Genomic DNA, 18,893 nt, shown 5'->3' on the forward strand with positions numbered 1-18,893 from the left:
CCAGCATAACATCCCTGCTTTTATATTCTATGCTTCGGCTGATAAAGGAAAGTATCCCGTATGCCTTCAGGGATCTGTGGACATGCACTCCAAGTTCCCTGACTTCCTCGAAACCTCTCAGTATCCTTTCATTATTTCTCTATTCCCTTGCATTGTTTGCTCTCCCCAAATGCATTACCTCACACTTGTCCAGATTGAATTCCATTTGCCACTTTTCTGCCCACCTGAATAGTACACTGATATCTTCCTGCAGTCAACAGCTTTCCTCCTCACTGTCAACCATACAGCCGATCTTTGTGTCATCCGCAAATTTCTTAATCATGACCCCTACGTTCAAGTCCAAATCGTTAATGAATTCGACACAAAGCAAAGGGCCCAGTACCGGGCCCGACGGCACCACGCTGGAAACAGCCTTAAAGTCGCAAAAACACCTGTCGATCATTATACTGAGTGAATTTTGGATTCAATTTCCCACATTCCCTTTGATCCCATGGGCCTTTACTTTTTTGACCAATCTGCCATGTGGGACCTTGTCAAAAGCCTTGATCAAATCCATGTGGACGACATCAATTGCGCTGGTCTCATCGACCCTCCTTGTCACCTCATCGAAACAATCCATCAAGTTCGTCAGACACGACCTCCCCTGAACAAATCAATGCTGACTCTCCTTGATTAGTCCATGCCTTTCGAAGTGACAGTTTATCACGTCCCTCAGAATTGATACCAATAATTTGCCAACCACTGAGGTTAGGCTGATTGGCCTGTAATAATCGGTCTATCCCTCGCTCCCTTTTAAACAGCGGTACAACGTTAGCAGTCCTCAAATACTCCCGCACGACGCCCGTATCCAGTCTAGTTTGGAAAATGATTGTTAAAGCCTCCGCTATTTCCTCCCAGGTTTCTTTTCACAGCCTGGGATACATTACATCCGGCCCTGGTGATTTATCCAGTTTTAAAGATGCTAATCGCCTGAATACTTCCTCTCTCACTACATTTATAAAATTCAATATTTCACACTCCTCCTTAAATTCAATCCCGGATCATTCAGTGTCCATTTAAAAGGTGTGTGCTGTCAGTCCTGGATCATTCATGTGTCTATTTAAAAGGGATGTGCTGTCAGTTCCGGATCATTTGTGTCTGTTTGAAAGGTGTGTGCAGTTAGTCCCGAATCATTCTGTGTCGATTTAAAAGGGATGTGCTGTCAGTCCCGGATCATTCTGTGTCTGTTTAAAAGGGATGTGCTGTCAGCCCCGGATCATTCTGTGTATGTTTAAAAGGGATGTGCTGTCAGTCCCGGATCATTCTGTGTATGTTTAAAAGGTTTGTGCTGTCAGTCCCGGATCATTCAAAGTCTATTTAAAAGGGATGTGCTGTCAGTCCCGGATCATTCTGTGTCTATTTAAAAGGGATGTGCTGTCAGTCCCGGATCATTCTGTGTCTGTTTAATAGTGGTGTTTTGTCAGTCCCGGGACATTCTGTGTCCGTTTAAAAGCGATGTGCAGTCAGTCCAGGAACATTCTGTGTCTATTCACCGGTGGAACCGAGATCAGACTGCGAAATATAATCGAGCAAGGGGAGCGAGCAGGAGCGACGGGTTATCTCTAGAATTCAGATGGAGAGAATATTGTAGTTGGAGTTGATGGGTGAAATGTCCTGTTCGTGTACCTGTCACATTCTGTCACCTGATCTCACATGTTAAGCCTATTAGTTGGTCCACAGCTCACAACCTTGTGATCTGGTAGATAGAGAACTGCCAACTTAGTCCAGCTGCCAACTGATCAACAGTCACACAGAAAGCAAACAACTTTTCCCAGGATATTTTCAGAGACTTCGGGTGGAGTTAAGGGTTAAATGTCCTGCTTGTGTGCGTGGCACATCCTGTCAGATGAGCTCATGTTTTAAAACCTGAAGTGGTGACAAAAACACATCCTTGTGATCTGAAAGATAGAGAACTGCCAACTGAGGCAAGCTGCCAACTGATTCACAGTCGCACAGAAGGGAAATTCGTTTTGTCCGTATATTTTCAGAGCCCCTCCCTGTGTATGTGATAATAAATGCAGCAAACTCTCTGAGTCGAGATACAGAACTTGTGCACTCCAGTTGTCTGATCCTGACTCTGAGGAACTCAGCGGAAGATGATGAAAGTCCTGCTCTTGGTATTTGGAGTCCTGGTGTTGACTCAGTCCATCAATGCTGAACAGAGGTCCATCAGAGTTTACAATAGTCTCGGAACTAACCAATGTAAGTTTCTCTGATCTCTCAGCACCAAGTTTTGTTTAAATTATTTTATTCTCTGACTGAAGCTCACGGTTTGATTGGTTAATTGAATTTTATTGTAAGAATGATTGAAGAATTTAACCTGAACCAGTTGCATATTTAAATCCACCGATTGTTTCCAACGCACCTGAGCAGGTATTGGGAATAGTGGGTGTTGTGTGATGATCTTAACAGACCAGGAATTAAAACACAAATTACTGGCCGGTGCCGAGATAGTGGATCTCAGCCGGCGCTTTGGCCTGTTTGGGAGAATCTGTATTTGGCCTCAGTACCCAGCTACTACGGAAGGGGAAACTCACATTTGCTGCTCCCGATCAGTGCTACCTGCTACAAAGTGTGAGCGTGCGAACGGGATCAGGAACTGCTTCAGCCCATTTCTCCCACACTCACTGCTCAGACCCACAGATGAAGAATGGTGAATTGGGAGCGATACTGGAGGCGTCTGTGGAACCGGTCCTCAGACATGAGTCAGATTTTCATAACAAGAGGGGAGGGGATTGGATCAAAAGGGTTTCAAAACAGGTTTCTGAATCCTAATAATTCTGCAGCGTTCATAGTGATCTGAATATGAGGACAAGAACTAAGTAGAGGAGTCAAGCGGTGAAACTATCAATTTTCAGTCGCCGGGTGTAAGTTTGCCTCAGTTGGGAGTTGAGTGAACAAGTTTTGGGTTGATGTCCCACTGCAGTACATACATCCATGCACTGGGGGAGTGCTGCACTGTTGGAGGTGTCAACTTTTGGATGAATCTTTGAACGGATACCCTGTCTACCTGTTCGTGGAGCAGGAAACATTTGGTGGAATTATTTGAAGAGTTGGGAGTTCTCCTGGTGTCTTGGACCAACATCACTCTCTCGACTAATATAACGAGAATCCCCGCACAGTCTCAAATCTCATTTGCTGTTTGTGGGACTTTGCTGTGTTCAATTTGTCTACAAAACAGTGTCGGCACTTGAGAAATAATCCTTTGTCTGTGAAACTCTTTGGGCCCTTCCGTTGACGGGACAGGCTGCATATAAATGTCAGATATTTGTTTTCTTCGTCTCTCATCTCAGATAGCGGGAATGGTGGGCTTCATTCTGTGGAAAACCTATTGGGCTGCCCTTGAGAACAAATATTGAGACTCTGCAGGCGGGGGAGGGGTCAGTGTGAGGTTTAATGAAGTGCAAATGAGCTGAGGTTCACGTGTGGTCCAGAGTCAGTCCCAGTAACACAGACAATCTCATCTTCATGTTTTCTCATTGTTCTTCCTCCCTCTCTGTCCTGAACGTTCAATTAATTAACTCTTCATTTTGGGTTTTAGATTTGATCTTCTACTGCAGATATCTTGGAGGAAAGTGTCATGAGGGCCCCTGTAACACAAACGAGGAGACACTGCGGAGATTCTTCCCGGATGGGTTCCAATGTTGCAGACCGAAGTAGTGAAAGATCCATGATGGAATCTCATCAGCCCGAGCTCTCCAAGTTCTCACTGAATTAAACCATCGTTCACGGGAAGCGGACTCTGTTTGATTGTGTCGATCCCATAACCCCCTGACCCTGTATTACTGCTGTCTGAATAATGGGCTGTACTCAGAAATAAAACTCACTGCATTGATCATTGCTTCATATCGTGTCTTGTTTCTATTTAAGACCATTGAGTCCGAGGATAGGGTGTTCAGGGTTATAATGAAGCTGCTGGAAGATGTGGGAATCGTAGGTAATGGGAAGAGGAGACCACAGCAGGGAATCTCAGAAGGTGCTTGATACCACATTCAGAAAGTTACTTGTCCCTGAGTTTCAGCACTCTCACCGTTCAGTGTTGAAGATATCTCAATTGAACGGGTTTTTTTCAGGCAGATTGGAAGGAGACACACATTACATCAGGCCCATCAGATTGCTGGATCGGACATTGAAGCGGGAGCTTTATCTGAATCATACCCATGCTGTTCCTGACCTGGGAATGTTTGATGGGACAGTCTAGTGGAACCTTTACTCTGCATCCAATCCGTCCTGCTCCTGCCCTGGGATTATTTGTTGGTGACAGTGTAGAGGGAGCTTTACTCTCCATCTAAACCTTGCTGTAACTGCCCTGGGAGAGTTTGATGGGACAGTGCAGAGGTCGATTGACCAGAGACCCATGTGAAGCTGGCAGTATAATTCGATGCTGCTGGATGAACCTGCTCTGGCATTAGTAACTGTCTCAAAATCAGTACTTACTGAACAAAATTGTTTCGGTTCAAAATCTGTGATTATAATCCAAACATCGCTCTTATTATAGAAGAATAAAAACAATATAAGAAATATTTAACTGTGTCGGGAAGCAGTGATAAAACATGTTCCACCTTCTGTCTCTCTCTCTGCCTCTGCCTCATCCCGAAGTATCGTTTTCTCTCACTATTTCTCTCTTTGACAAATTCATCTTTCTCTGCCTCTGATTTCTCTGCCTCTGAATTCTCTGCCTCTGTTTATTTATCTCTGGCCCTGTCACTCCCTGCCTCGTTCTCTCTCTTTCATTCACCTTTACAGGATCTCTCTTTTCTTTCTCTCAATCTCTCTCTCTCTCTACCTCTCGCTTATTTCACTCTGCCTGGTCTCTCCAACACTTCCTGCCTTCCTCTCTTCTCCATCACCCATTCCCCCTTTTTGCCTAGCTTTTATTCCCCCTCACTCCATCTGTATCGCTCCTCTCTCTTCTCTCTGCCTCTTTGCCTCTCACCACCTATGCCGCTTTCCTGTCTCTCACTCCTCTTTCTCTCTCTGCCTCATTCTTTTCCTTTCCATCTCTGCTGCAATACCTTCCCTCCCTTCTTTTTATCACTCTGCCTCATTCTCTCTCTCCTACCCTCTCTTCTCTCTCTCTCGAAGTCTCTCTCTCTCTCACTTATTTCCACCTGTCACTGTTTCCAATCTGTCTGTCACTTACCCACTTTCTCTCTCTGTCCATGTCTTCATTCTAAGTTAAGATCCCTGATGCAACAAGACTATCCCAACACAAACACTTTCGCACTGAGCCCAGCCTGTACTTTTCATGAGCTGATCACAGTTTCTGCAAACCTAGTTCGCAAATGAGCTGCTCAGGATGTGCAAGGCCCACCAGTGGGCTGGAAACTTGCAAGATTGTGCCGTTGCTCGAGAGGGAAGCCTGCTTTTGGTTCTAACTTCTGCTGCACCTCTGCCTCCACATCTCATGCCGCCTCGATTCCTGAACTATTTTTATTGCCTTCCATTTTCAAGTGACATATACACACTCTTCTTTATCCATGAATTATCCATGCCTCTGATTTGCTTCTCTCTGTAAATCTTCTGGACCTTTTTTTTCCTTATTTTTGACTGCTTGTCTCTGTAACTGAATCTGTTTATTCATTTTCGAATTTGAATTTTTTGAACAGCTCGCAAACAATACCTGCTGTTCTGCGAAGCGTATTTCCACAAACAGAGATGAATCAAGGGAGCAGGAATTAACCTACTCATCGTTCATTGCACCTCCTCTAAGGCATGTGTATATTTCCTGAGGTAAGGAGACCAAAACTACACATAGTACTCCAGGTGTGATCTCACCAGAGCCCTTTACAATAGCAGCAAGTCCTCCATACTATTTTAATCCATCCCCCTTGCAATAAAGGCTAACATATCATTTGCCTTCCTAATTGATAGTCGTACCTGCATGCTTACTTTCTATGATTCACCTACAAGGACACCCAAATCACTTTTAAATGCCTATATAAGCACACGAGGGAGAAATGAATAGAAGTGTATGCTGATCGGGTTAGATGAAGCAGGGTGGAGGAGAGATAGAACAGGAGTTAAAGTTTAAAATTGGGTTAAGGCCAATTTTACTAAGCTGAGAAGTGATTTAGCAAAAGTGGAATGGAAACAGCTAATTGAAGGTAAATCAGTGTCAGAGCAGTCGGAGACAATAAAAGGGGAGATTCAAGGGTTTCAGATTAAATGTGTCGCCACAAAGATGAAGGGTGGGACTGCCAAATCAAGAGCCTCCTGGATGACAAGGAGCATACAGGGTAAGATAAAGCAAAAAAGGGGAGCTTATGTCAGACACCAAGACCTCAATACTGCAGAAAGCCCAGAGGAGTATAGAAAGTAAAATGAAATTAAATAGGTGAAATTAGAAAGGAAATTCGGAAAGCAAAGAAAAATAGCGGCAATTAAAATTAAGGAAAACCCAATAATATTTTACAAATGCATAAAGAGCAAGAGGATAACGAAGGAAAAAGTACGGGCTACTCGAGATCAAAAAGGTACCCTTTGTGTGGAGGTGGAAAATGTGGGACTGGTTCTTAATGAATACTTTGCTCCTGTCTTCACAAAGGAGAGGAACGATGCAGGAATTGAAGTTAAGGAGGAGGAGAGTGAAATATTGGATGGGATAAACATAGTGAGAGAGGAAATATTCAGGAGAGTGACATCTTTGAAAGTAGATAATCACTAGACCCGGATGAATTGTATCCCAGTCTGTTAAGAGAAACAAGGGAGGCAATAGCGGAGGTTCGAACCATCATTTTCCAATCGTCCCTGGCTACAGGTGTGTGCCAGAGGATTGGAGGACTGCTAACGCTGTACCATTGTTTAAAAAGGGAGAAAGAGATAGAGAGAATAATATATCCAGTCAGTCTAACATCGGTGATGGGCAAATTATTGGAATCGATTCTGAGGGATAACATAAACCGTCATTTACAAAGGCATGGGTTAATGAAGGGCATTCAGCATGTATTTGTTAAGGTAGGGTCGTGTCTGACTAACTTGATTGAATTTTTTGAGCAGGTCACAAGAAAGGTCGATGAGGGTAACACGTTTGATCTCGTGTACATGGATTTCAGCAAAGCTTTTGACAAAGTCCCACATGGCAGACTGGTCAAAAAAGTACAAACCCATGTGATCCCATGGAGAGTGATTGATTGGATCCAAAATTCGCTCGGTCGCAGGAAGTGGAGGGTGATGGTGGACGGGTGTTTTTGCTGCTCGAAGGCTGTTTGAAGTTGTGTTCCGCAAGGCTCAGTAATAGGTCCGTTGCTTTTTGTAGTGTATAGTAATGGTTTGGACTTGAATGTGGTGGGCTTGATCAAGAAGTTTGCAGGTGATACATAAATTGTAGTTGTCAGTGAGGAGAAAAGCTTTCGAGTGCAGGAAGATATCAATGGACTGGTAAGGTGGGCAGAAAAATGGCAAATTGAATTCAATGCAGCGAAGTGTGAAATAATGCATTTGGGGAAGGCAAACATACCAAGGGAATAAACAATAAATGGGAGGATACTGAGAGTTTTAGGGGAACAAAGGGACCTTGGACTGCATATCCAAAGATCCCTGAAGGTAGATAAGGTGGTTAAGAAGGCATATGGAATACATTTCTTTATTAGCAGAGGCATAGAATATTAGATCAGGGACGTTATGATAGAATGTATCAATCATTGATTAGGCCACAGCTTGAATGCTGCATACAGTTCAGGTCACACATTACAGGAAAGATGTGATTGCACTAGAGAGGGTACAAAGGAGATTTATGAGGATATTGACATGGCTTGAAAATTTTAGTCATGAGAAAAGATTGGATCGACTGTGATTGTTTTCTTTGGAACAAAGGAGGCTGAGGGGAGTTTTAATTGAGGTATATAATATAATGATGGGACTAGATAGACTGGATGGAGATTACTTATTTCCATCAGCAGAGATGTCAGTGCCAGGAGACATAGATTTAAAGCAATTGGTGGAAGGATTAGAGTGGAGTTGAGGACAAAAGACTTCACCGAGAGGGTGGTGGGGATCTGGACCTCACTGCCTGAAACGGTGGTAGAGGCAGAAACTCTCAACTCATTTAAAATCACTTGGATGAGCACTTGAAGTGCCCCAACCTACAGGGCTATGGACAAACTGCTAGAAAGTTGGATTATGCTGGATATCTCTTTGCCGCCCGGCACAGGCTCAATGGGCCGAACGACCTCCTTCTGTGCTTTAACTTTCTATGATTCTATACCTTTATGTTTGTGTATGTGTTTGTCTGCAAATGTGCCTTGATGTATGTGTATGTGCCTTTATGTGTGTATGTGCCTTTATGTGTGTGTTTGCCTGTATGTGTTTGTATGTGTATGTGTGTGTATGTCCCTTTATGTGTTTGTATGTGTATGCGTATATGTGGCTTTATGTTTGTGTATATGTGTGTATGTGCCCGTATGTGTGTATGTGCCTTTATGTGTGTGTATGTGCCTGTATGAGTGCATGTTTGTGTGCAAGTGTATGTCATAGAGTCATAGAGTTATACAGCACGGATAGAGGCCCTTCGTGTCCGCGCCGGCCATCAAGCCCTGTCTGCTCTAATCCCATATTCCAGCATTTGGTCCGTAGCCTTGTATGCGATGGCATTTCAAGTGCTCATCCAAATGCTTCTTGAATGTTGTGAGGGTTCCTGCCTCCACAACCCATTCAGGCAGTGAATCCCAGACTCCAACCACCCTCTGGGTGAAAAAGTTCTTTCTCAAATCCCCTCTAAACCTCCCGCCTTTTACCTTGAATCTATGTCCCCTTGTTATAGAACCCTCAACGAAGGGAAAAAGCTCCTTAGTATCCATCCTATCTGTGCCCCTCATAATTTTTTACACCTCAATCATGTCTCCCCTCAGCCTCCTCTGCTCCAAGGAAAACAAACCCAATCTTCACAGTCTCTCTTCATAGCTGAAGCGCTCCAGCCCTGGTAACATTCTGGTGAATCTCCTCTGCACCCTCTCCAAAGCGATCACATCCTTCCTGTCGTGTGGCGACCAGAACTGCACACAGTACTCCAGCTGTCGCCTAACCAGTGTTTTATACAGCTCCATCATAACCTCCTTGCTCTTGTATTCTATGCCTCGGCTAATAAAGGCAAGTATCCCATATGCCTTCTTTACCACCTTATCTACCTGTTCCGCCGCCTTCAGGGATCTGTGAACTTGCACACCAAGATCCCTCTGACCCTCTGTTTTGCCTAGGGTCCTCCCATTCATTGTGTATTCCCTTGCCTTGTTAGTCCCTCCAAAGTGCATCACCTCGCACTTTTCTGGGTTAAATTCCATTTGCCACTGTTCCGCCCATCTGACCAACCCATCTATATCGTCCTGCAGACTGAGGTTATCCTCCTCACTATTTACCATCCTACCAATTTTTGTATCATCAGCGAACTTACTGATTATACCTTTTACTTTCATATCCAAGTCATTAATGTAGACCACAAACAGCAAGGGACCCAGCACCGAACCCTGTGGTACCCCACTGGCCACAGGCTTCCAGTCACAAAAACAACCTTCGACCATCACCCTCTGCCTTCTGCCACTAAGCCAGTTTTGTATCCAAAGTGCCAAGGCACCCTGGATTCCATGGGCTCGTACCTTCTTGACCAGTCTCCTGTGGGGGACTTTATCGAAGGCCTTACTGAAATCCATGTATACCACATCCACTGCGTTACCCTCATCCACACGCCTAGTCACCCCCTCAAAAAATTCAATCAAATTAGTCAGACATGATCTTCCCTTGACAAAGCCATGTTGACTATCCCTGATTCATCCTTGCTTCTCCAAGTGGAGACTAATTGTGTCCTTCAGAATTTTTTCCAATAATTTTCCGACCACTGATGTTCGTCTCACTGGCCTGTAGTTCCCCGGTTTTTCCCTACTCCCTATGTGACTTTATGTGCATATGTGTATATGTGTATATTTGTGTTTGTGCACTTATGTGTTTGTCTGTGCCTTTCTATGTGTGTATATGCGTGTGTACGTGTGTATGTGCCTGTATTTAAAATCACTTGGATGAGCACTTGAAGTGCCGCAACCTACAGGGCTATGGCCAAGATTTCCACCTTCTGCAGGTGGTGTTAGTTCGACCGTCCATTACAACCCTGCCACATTTTCACGTCCATTCACCTCGATTCCATTAAAAGTAATTGACAGAATTTTATGGGCTGATGGCATGCAATTTGCTAAAGTGCTCTCCCGGGGAGTGACGCTCCACCGCAAGTTCCACTGTCCGGATTGTGAGTCCGCTGAAGGCAAAATTAACCCCCGGTGATGAATGGGGGAGAACTAAACCCTGCCCTGCCTCGGTTGCGCGCTCTCCACAGTTTGTTTGGTTAGTTTCCCTGTTCGGGTCTTAGGCATTTTAACATTTTTGTTCTTGAAATGTCTCTCATTTACTCCGCAGATATTTTCATGTCACCTCTCAGTTCCTTAATTTCATGAACTGGATTCCAGTTCAGTCAACTCATGAAATTCCCTTCAACTCCTGTGTGTCGCCTCCGATCTGCCCTTTTCCCAGTTCCACTAAAACTGTTTTACTTTGTTTTCGGTTCACTCAAGAGTTGTATCCGAATCATTACCCTGTCCCGTGTGCAGATACTGACCGATCCGCTGGGTATTTTCACCGCTGCCTTTCATTGTTTCAGATTCACCATAAATGCAGTTTGATCCATTTATTTACGGTTTGGCCTGTTTCTCTTCTGTTACCTTCTATGATTCTAAGTTTTGATATCCTGTTAGTTCTGTGATGTTTAAATAATCCAAACTCATCCCGTTCTCCTCCTGCTCACCCGATGTTCTTGTCCACTGAAATGCCTCTCGTATGTTGACAACGAGCTGACTCCGTCCACCCCTTCTTCAACTGCCTGTTCTGGTCTGTCCCGATAGAATTTCGTCAACTGGAACAGTTGATAACGGTCACACTTTGTCAAGACCTCAGTGATCGCAGTGTTCGGTCTGTGAACAACAATGGAGAAAACTAAACACATTATCGACCTTCCATCCGGTCGGTTACATTTCCTCTTGCACCAAACGGGTGCCGCCTCCTGTGAGCCACGTTATCAAATATCTTCTGAAAACCCATATTTTTTTTTATTTTTTTTATTCGTTCACGGGATGTGGGTGTCGCTGGCAAGGCCGGCATTTATTGCCCATCCCTAATTGCCCTCGAGAAGGTGGTGGTGAGCCGCCTTCTTGAACCGCTGCAGTCCGTGTGGTGAAGGTTCTCCCACAGTGCTGTTCGGAAGGGAGTTCCAGGATTTTGACCCAGCGACAATGAAGGAACGGCGATGTATTTCCAAGTCGGGATGGTGACTTGGAGGGGAACGTGCAGGTGGTGTTGTTCCCATGCGCCTGCTGCCCTTGTCCTTCCAGGTGGTAGAGGTCGCGGGTTTAGGAAGTGCTGTCGAAGAAGACTTGACGAGTTGCTGCAGTGCATCCTGTGGATGGTGCACACTGCAGCCACAGTGCGCCGGTGGTGAAGGGAGTGAATGTTTCGGGTGGTGGATGGGGTGCCAATCAAGCGGGCTGCTTTATCTTGGATGGTGTCGAGCTTCTTGAGTGTTGTTCGAGCTGCACTCATCCAGGCAAGTGGAGAGTATTCCATCACACTCCTGACTTGTGCCTTGTAGATGGTGGAAAGGCTTTGGGGAGTCAGGAGGTGAGTCACTCGCCGCAGAGTACCCAGCCTCTGACCTGCTCTCGTAGCCACAGTATTTATATGGCTGGTCCAGTTAAGTTTCTGGTCAATGGTGATCCGCAGGATGTTGATGGTGGGGGATTCGGCGATGGTAATGCCGTTGAATGTCAAGGGGAGGTGGTTAGACTCTCTCTTGTTGGAGATGGTCATTGCCTGGCACTTATCTGGCGCGAATGTTACTTGCCACTTATCAGCCCAAGCCTGGATGTTGTCCGAGTCTTGCTGCATGCAGGCTCGGACTGCTTCATTATCTGATGGGTTGCGAATGGAACTGAACACTGTGCAGTCATCAGCGAACATCCCCATTTCTGACCTTATGATGGAGGGAAGGTCATTGATGAAGCAACTGAAGATGGTTGGGCCTAGGACACTGCCCTGAGGAACTCCTGCAGCAATGCCCTGGGGCTGAGATGATTGGCCTCCAACAACCACTACCATCTTCCTTTGTGCTAGGTATGACTCCAGCCACTGGAGAGTTTTCCCCCTGATTCCCATTGACTTCAATTTTACTCGGGCTCCTTGGTGACACACTCGGTCAAATGCTGCCTTGATGTCAAGGGCAGTCTCACCTCTGGAATTCAGCTCTTTTGTCCATGTTTGGACCAAGGCTGTAATGAGGTCTGGAGCCGAGTGGTCCTGGCGGAACCCAAACTGAGCATCGGTGAGCAGGTTATTGGTGAGTAAGTGCCGCTTGATAGCAAAGTCGACGACACCTTCCATAACTTTGCTGATGATTGAGAGTAGACTGATGGGGCGGTAATTGGCCGGATTGGATTTGTCCTGCTTTTTGTGGACAGGACATACCTGGGCAATTTTCCACATTGTCGGGTGGATGCCAGTGTTGTAGCTGTACTGGAACAGCTTGGCTCGAGGCGCAGCTAGTTCTGGAGCTCAAGTCTTCAGCACTACAGCTGGGATGTTGTCGGGGCCCATAGCCTTTGATGTATCCAGTGCACTCAGCCGTTTCTTTATATCACGTGGAGTGAATCGAATTGGCCGAAGACTGGCTTCCGTGATGGTGGGGATATCGGGAGGAGGCTGAGATGGATTATCCACTCGGCACTTCTGGCTGAAGATGTACCGCATGTGTTACAATCCATTGATCAATATAGTCACGTCTCAATAAGGCGGTATCAAATTTGTCAACTGCAATGTCAAATGTCTGCAGATAATCCGTTCCAGCCTTGACTGAATCTTAAATGATTCGTCGTGAAATTACAGATTCGAGAAGTTTGCCCACAAATGACGTTGTCTAATTTGTCTCTAGTTATCTGATTGCCACATTCTCCCTGTTTTAACACAGACATGACTTGGTCACTTTCAGTCCACCTGGATATTTTCATTCACAATTGTGTTCTCAAAAATTGTGAGTTTTGAAAAATTGTGGTCAGAGTCCCTCCGATCTGCTCTCTGACTTCCTTTAACAGCCTCGGGTGCGTTATCTCTGAGCTCAATGATGAATCCACCTCGGCTGTTAAATTCAGAGCCAAATCCTTCTCCACAATTGTCTCGAAATATGGCTCCACATCCTCCTCAGTCTCGCTGAAGATGCTGTATCGACACCTTTGTATGGAATACATTTACTGCAGATAGTTTGATACTGTGATACCTTGATTCATTGAAACCAACATTTTCACATCTGCCATCATTTTTAGAAACTGAAGGAAATATTTTATTTCGCCCCAAAAGTTCATCCAATCCAGCCCTGTCTGATTGATACCAGATCACATCTCTCAAGAATCTGACTTTCCAAACGTGTTTGGAATGATTTTTAGATTCACAGTCACAACACACAATCTAAACTCCAATTCACTGGAATGTTGACACGGTCTCGTTTTTTTTAATTTTTAGATATCAAGTTACATCTTCTGTCACTACTTCAAAAACCTCCTTCCTTTTTTCTTGCTAATAACTTTTCACTATTTCATAAAACATCTATTCCTGCTCCAACAGTTTTATTATTTCCACTCTCTCGTCTCAGATCCGGATATTTCACACGCTCCAGTCTTATCAGGTGAAACCCTCCCACTGCTCCATATACCCAGTCTGTCAAACCGTTTTTGCTGGTTGGTTCAGATCGTAACCGTCCCTTCCCTTCTTCCTGAAATCACCCTAGTGTCCCAAGAACATGAACCCTTCACTCCTGCTCCAGCCCCGCTGCCACACATTCACCAGACTCATGTTGTTCTCAGTAAGTGCCCAGTTCAAAACAATTCGGAGTTCACCACCCTGTGGCCTTGTTTTTCAGTCCAGAGCTCAAATTTTAATATTCCCTTTATAAACGTAATTCTAACCGTGTTATACATTCGACCATGACAATTTTCCTCTCTCCTTTCCTTTCTCGAGATGGTACCACCTGTTCCAGGAAGTTCTTCCCTCTGGCACCAGGGCGGCAACGTATCATTTGGACCTGCTCAGGTCTGCAGAAGAGTCTGTGTATTCCCCTGACTATGGAATCTCGCACCACTCTCGCTCTACTATTCCTGTGCCCCACCTGCCTCTCACCTCTCTCCCACTCGGGCTGCCTCCCACTGCTCCCTGGTTTCACACTGTTACTCAGGAAGACCAATCTGAGTGACTGTTTCTATCCACCTTACAGTCCATAAAATCAGGTGTCTATTGGACAGTTCCAATAATGAGATCCCTCCAACTGTGACTGCACTGGCCCGGCAGATGTTCACTCACTTTCGTTTATCAACGCACCATATGCTCGGTTTCTACTTCCTGTTTGAGCAACAGGATCTTGTTCATGATCTGGACCGTTCATCAGGACACAATTGATATTTTAAAGATTGTTCTGAACCTACCGGTGTCTATTCTCATTCTTGTTGAAGATTTTGGATCTTCTCCCCTGTTTGGACCTTCAGCCATGGTGTTGACAGGCGTTCCAAAAATGTGATGCTCTGTAATAAATATATTAATTGGAGGGTTAGACTGAAATATTAAAATGAGAGGGAGGAACGTTGCGTTGTTAAAAGTGATATCAAGTCCCTCCTTCCCCATTAGTACAACAGCTGTTAGCTCAAGGATCGAGCATTTTCCGACTGCTACGATCAACTCTCCACTTCAGGTGCGGCGCAGACAGCTGCCCAGTGAAACCCAATGAGTCCCGCTGATCTCCACAACCCAGTTCTCGACGGCCGAGATTCTGCACTGGGAGCACCAATTGGTAAGATTTACTTACGTTGCAGGCCAGCACCAGACTTATTCCTGAGGTAGTGAATATTCTGGAGGGCAATATGGAGCGAGGTGATGAACTAAATGATCCTTCACTCAGTTTTACCCAGTCTGGCGCTATTGTAATATTTTATTCACAGATTTGTTTTTAATAGTTTTGATTTGTTGAGTTTTGATGTTAAATTCTGTGATTTCATGCATCTGATATCTATCGACACACCCAAATGGAGCTGGGTGTGATTTCTCAACTCTCGATGGGTACTGACATTGTCCGTATATTCATGGAGATGTGTTTTGGTTGGTGGTTCCATTTGGATATATTTACCATATCTCTCATGGTATCAGGACCTGACTAAAGAGCACTGCAGGAGGTGAGGAATTTTACACCGTTCTACCAATATTAACACTCATGTATAATGTTATGAATTGTGTAACTTAAAACAGGTGCTGCACATTGATTGTTGGACTGTTTGTCGGGGTCTTACAATCTCAGAAAAAAACACAAATATATAAGTTGTGGATTCGACTGTTATTTTACTATCATAATTGTCCACTTGTGCGTGTGCCTCCCTCTGTGTGCGCACAGGCAAGAGCAACTAATCAAACTATCAGTCACTGTACTATCCTTTCCACACTGTGGAAATGTAAAAGCGATTAATCTCAGTCAGTAATTTCTTCAAACTATGGTTGAAGTTATTCGCTGACAGTTGTGTGATAACAAGATTAAATTGTGCAGTTACTCTTTTGTCAAATTAGTGATGGACTTTCCTAACTTTTGGTAATTTCAATAGTTACTTTTATATAAAGATTAATGATGGACCATCCGACGTGTTGGTAATTTCAGTCGATGCTTTTTATATAGAGATTATGATGGTCACTCCTAGCTGTTTGTAATTTCAGTCGTTACTTCTATATAAAGAATAGTGATGGACCCTCCTCCTTGTTGGTATTTTGAGGAGTTACCTTTATATTAAAATAAGTGATGCACCCAAGTGACGCTCCTACCTGTTGGTAAATTACTGTTACTTTTCATAAAAAGTTTAGTGTTGACTCTTCTGCCTGTTGGTAATTTCAGTTGTTACTTTTTTGGATAAAGATTCGTGATGGACCCTCCTCCCTGTTGGTAATTTCAGGATTTACTTTTTATCTGAAGTTTAGTGATGGACCCTCCTCCCTGTTGGTAATTTTAGTGGTTACTTTTTATATTATGCTTCGTGATGGACCCTCCTCCATATTGGTAATTTCAGTCGTTACTTTTTTATCTAAAAATTAGTGATGGATCCTCCGACCTGTTGTTAATTTCAGTAGTTACTTTTTAGAAAAAAAATAAAGATTAGTGATGGACCACCCTCCCTGTTGGTAATTTTACTTCATACTTTTTATATAAAGATTAGTAATTGATGCTCCTAGCTTTTGGTAACTTCAGTAGTAACGTTTTATATAAGGTTTAGTGTTGGACCCTCCTTCCTGTTGTTAATTTCAGTCGTTACAATTACGTAAAGATTAGTGATGGACCCCACAATATGTTGGCAATTTCAGGAGTTACTTGTTATATAAAGATTAGTGATGGATCCTGCTACCTGTTAGTAATTTGACTTTATACTTTATATATAAAGATTAGTGATGGACCCTCCTACTTTTTGGTAATTTCACTAGCAACCTTTGAAATTAAAGTTAATGTTGGACCCTCCTACCTTTTGATAATTTCATTGGTTACTTTCCATATGAAAATTAATGATGGGCCCTCATCCCTGTTGGTAATTTCAGTAGCTACTTTTTATATAAAGATACGTGATGGATGCTCCGACCTGTTGGCAATTGCAATAGTAACTTTTATATAAAGATTAGTGATGGAGCCTCCTTCCTATTGGTAATTCCAGTTGTTACTTTTATATAAAAATTAGTGATGGACACTCCTACCTGTTGGTAATCTTAGTGGTTACTTTTTACATCAAGTTTATTGTTGGACCCTCCTCCATGTTGGTAATTTCAGGCGTTTCCTTTTTATATAAAGATGAGTAATGGACCCTCCTTCCTATTGGTAATTCCAGTTGTTACTTTGATTCAAAAATTAGTGATGGACACTCCAACCTGTTGATATTCTTAGTGGTTACTTTTTATATAAAGTTTATTGTTGGACCATCGTCCATGTTGGTAATTTCAGTCGTTACTTTTTATATAATGATTAGTGATGGACCTTGCTAATTGTTGGTAATTTCAGTGTTTACTTTCCATAAAAAGATCAATGATGGACCCTCCACCTGTTGGCAAATGCAGTAGTTATTTTTTATATCATAATTAGTGTTGGCAATTTCAGTAATTACTTTTCATATAAAGATTAGTGATGGACCATACTCCCTGTTCGTAATGTAAGTGGTTCCTGTTTGGACAAAGATTAGTGATGGACCCTTCTCCCTGTTGGTAATTTCAGCATTTGCATTTTCTTTAACGACGAGTGATGGACCCTCTTCCATGTTGTTAATTTCAGCAGTTACTTTTTATATAAAGATTAGTGATGGAGTCTCCTACCTGTTGGTAAATTGAGTTGTTACTTTTTATATAAAGTTTTGTGATCGGACCTTCCTAACTGTTGATAATAAAAGCAACATCTCAAATTACCACGATTAACGATCAGGAAACACCGATCTGTGTGAGAGATGGTTTCAGCCCTGAACAGGTTTACCTTTAAAACATTCCCGAAGTGTGTTTCTGTCTGAAGGAGCGGCGTCTCTTTCTTCAGTTGAGCCAGTTTAACAAATAACATCCTCAATAAAAAATTTTAGAAAAAAACAGAAGTCCCTGCTCCATTCTCCCATCGAATTCGCATTAAACGAATTAATTATAATGAATCAGGAACAAGTGTTCGCTCCAACTTTGCTCCTATCCTGTGATTGGATCACGTTCAGTTCGGCCTCGGGTAACCATAGGCTGATTTTCCAGGTGCCCGGCAGAGAGCAATAATCGGCCATTGCGAATGTGTTAACCCTTTCCTGAGCTGAACTGTGTGTTCCATCAGTCTTTGATCAGTTCAATAAATTGCACCGGGCACAAAACAGTTCAGTGAGTAAAGAGAGCCACTGTTACAGTTAAAAATAAATGCATATGGAGTGAGAACGGACAGTTTACCACCCCTGTTTACTGAATATCAAATTTTAACATGTGGAGTAGGCAGCGCTGGACTCGGATGGTGCAAATCTCCAGAGTTCGTGTTCCTGCTTTCTTTTCCTACAACCGCTTTAAAATGTGCCTGTGGGCAGATTGGTGGGGTATGAAGGGATAAACCCTGCAATTACCGGTGTAAAATAGCCGGCCTTCAGTCAGTGTCTGAGCGAACAATTAGTGAATTGTTCCATCCGCGAGGAATCGAGAGCTCAGGACGACAGGGGAACATATCTGACCGCGGGAAATCGACTTTAGAAAAGAAGAAGGGGCAGAAAAAGTTAATTAAAAACAAATTGACACTATATTAACCTTACCTTGATACCGCAAGGATTTTCCTTCCATCAATGTCCGTGTCGATTTTGCAAATCATATCCTTGTCATTTCATTGTAATCAATCGAGCACACGTTCTTTGCATCATTTCTTCAGTTCACAACTTGGGAGTTTGATCTGATCCTTGTTGTGTGAGATTCAGGGCTCCGCCCTCCGTGAAAGCAGCTGCCAGACATCAGGATGTGTTTCAACACAAACATTCCACATTTCTTTCAGAACAGGGAGCGGCCTTTCTGGTTGAATCAATTCGAACCGGGTTGACAATTCGCTGCAAAGTCAATTGTGAACAAAGTCAGCTATAAATTTTACTTTTTCTCTTCTTGTTCCAGGGAAATTCAGTAAAACAGATACTTTCTCAGAAATAAATTGTTATATTTGTATCAGTGACATTGTTTGCTGAAGACCCATCGATTTTCTAATGTTTGCGCTTCCACCCTGGGGCCAAGAGCCAGTGTTTCGTCAGTGAGCTGAGGAGAGGCTGTTTCTGCAAGTG

At 43.6% G+C, this 18,893-nt stretch overlaps 1 long non-coding RNA gene across 1 annotated transcript in view; it reads right to left on the bottom strand.

Annotated features, from left to right (window-relative positions):
- LOC137313855 (uncharacterized) overlaps positions 1–18,893 on the bottom strand; it is an 87,303-nt gene that overhangs the window by 58,181 nt on the left and 10,229 nt on the right. The window contains exons 3-4 of the long non-coding RNA XR_010961087.1: positions 18,384–18,668; positions 14,538–14,633 (exon numbers count right to left, since the gene is read on the bottom strand). This is a non-coding gene — a long non-coding RNA (uncharacterized lncRNA). The remainder of the gene's footprint in view (positions 1–14,537; positions 14,634–18,383; positions 18,669–18,893) is intronic.

Source organism: Heptranchias perlo, unplaced genomic scaffold, assembly GCF_035084215.1.
Source record: "Heptranchias perlo isolate sHepPer1 unplaced genomic scaffold, sHepPer1.hap1 HAP1_SCAFFOLD_49, whole genome shotgun sequence".
In the NCBI taxonomy this organism is placed as follows: domain Eukaryota; kingdom Metazoa; phylum Chordata; class Chondrichthyes; order Hexanchiformes; family Hexanchidae; genus Heptranchias; species Heptranchias perlo.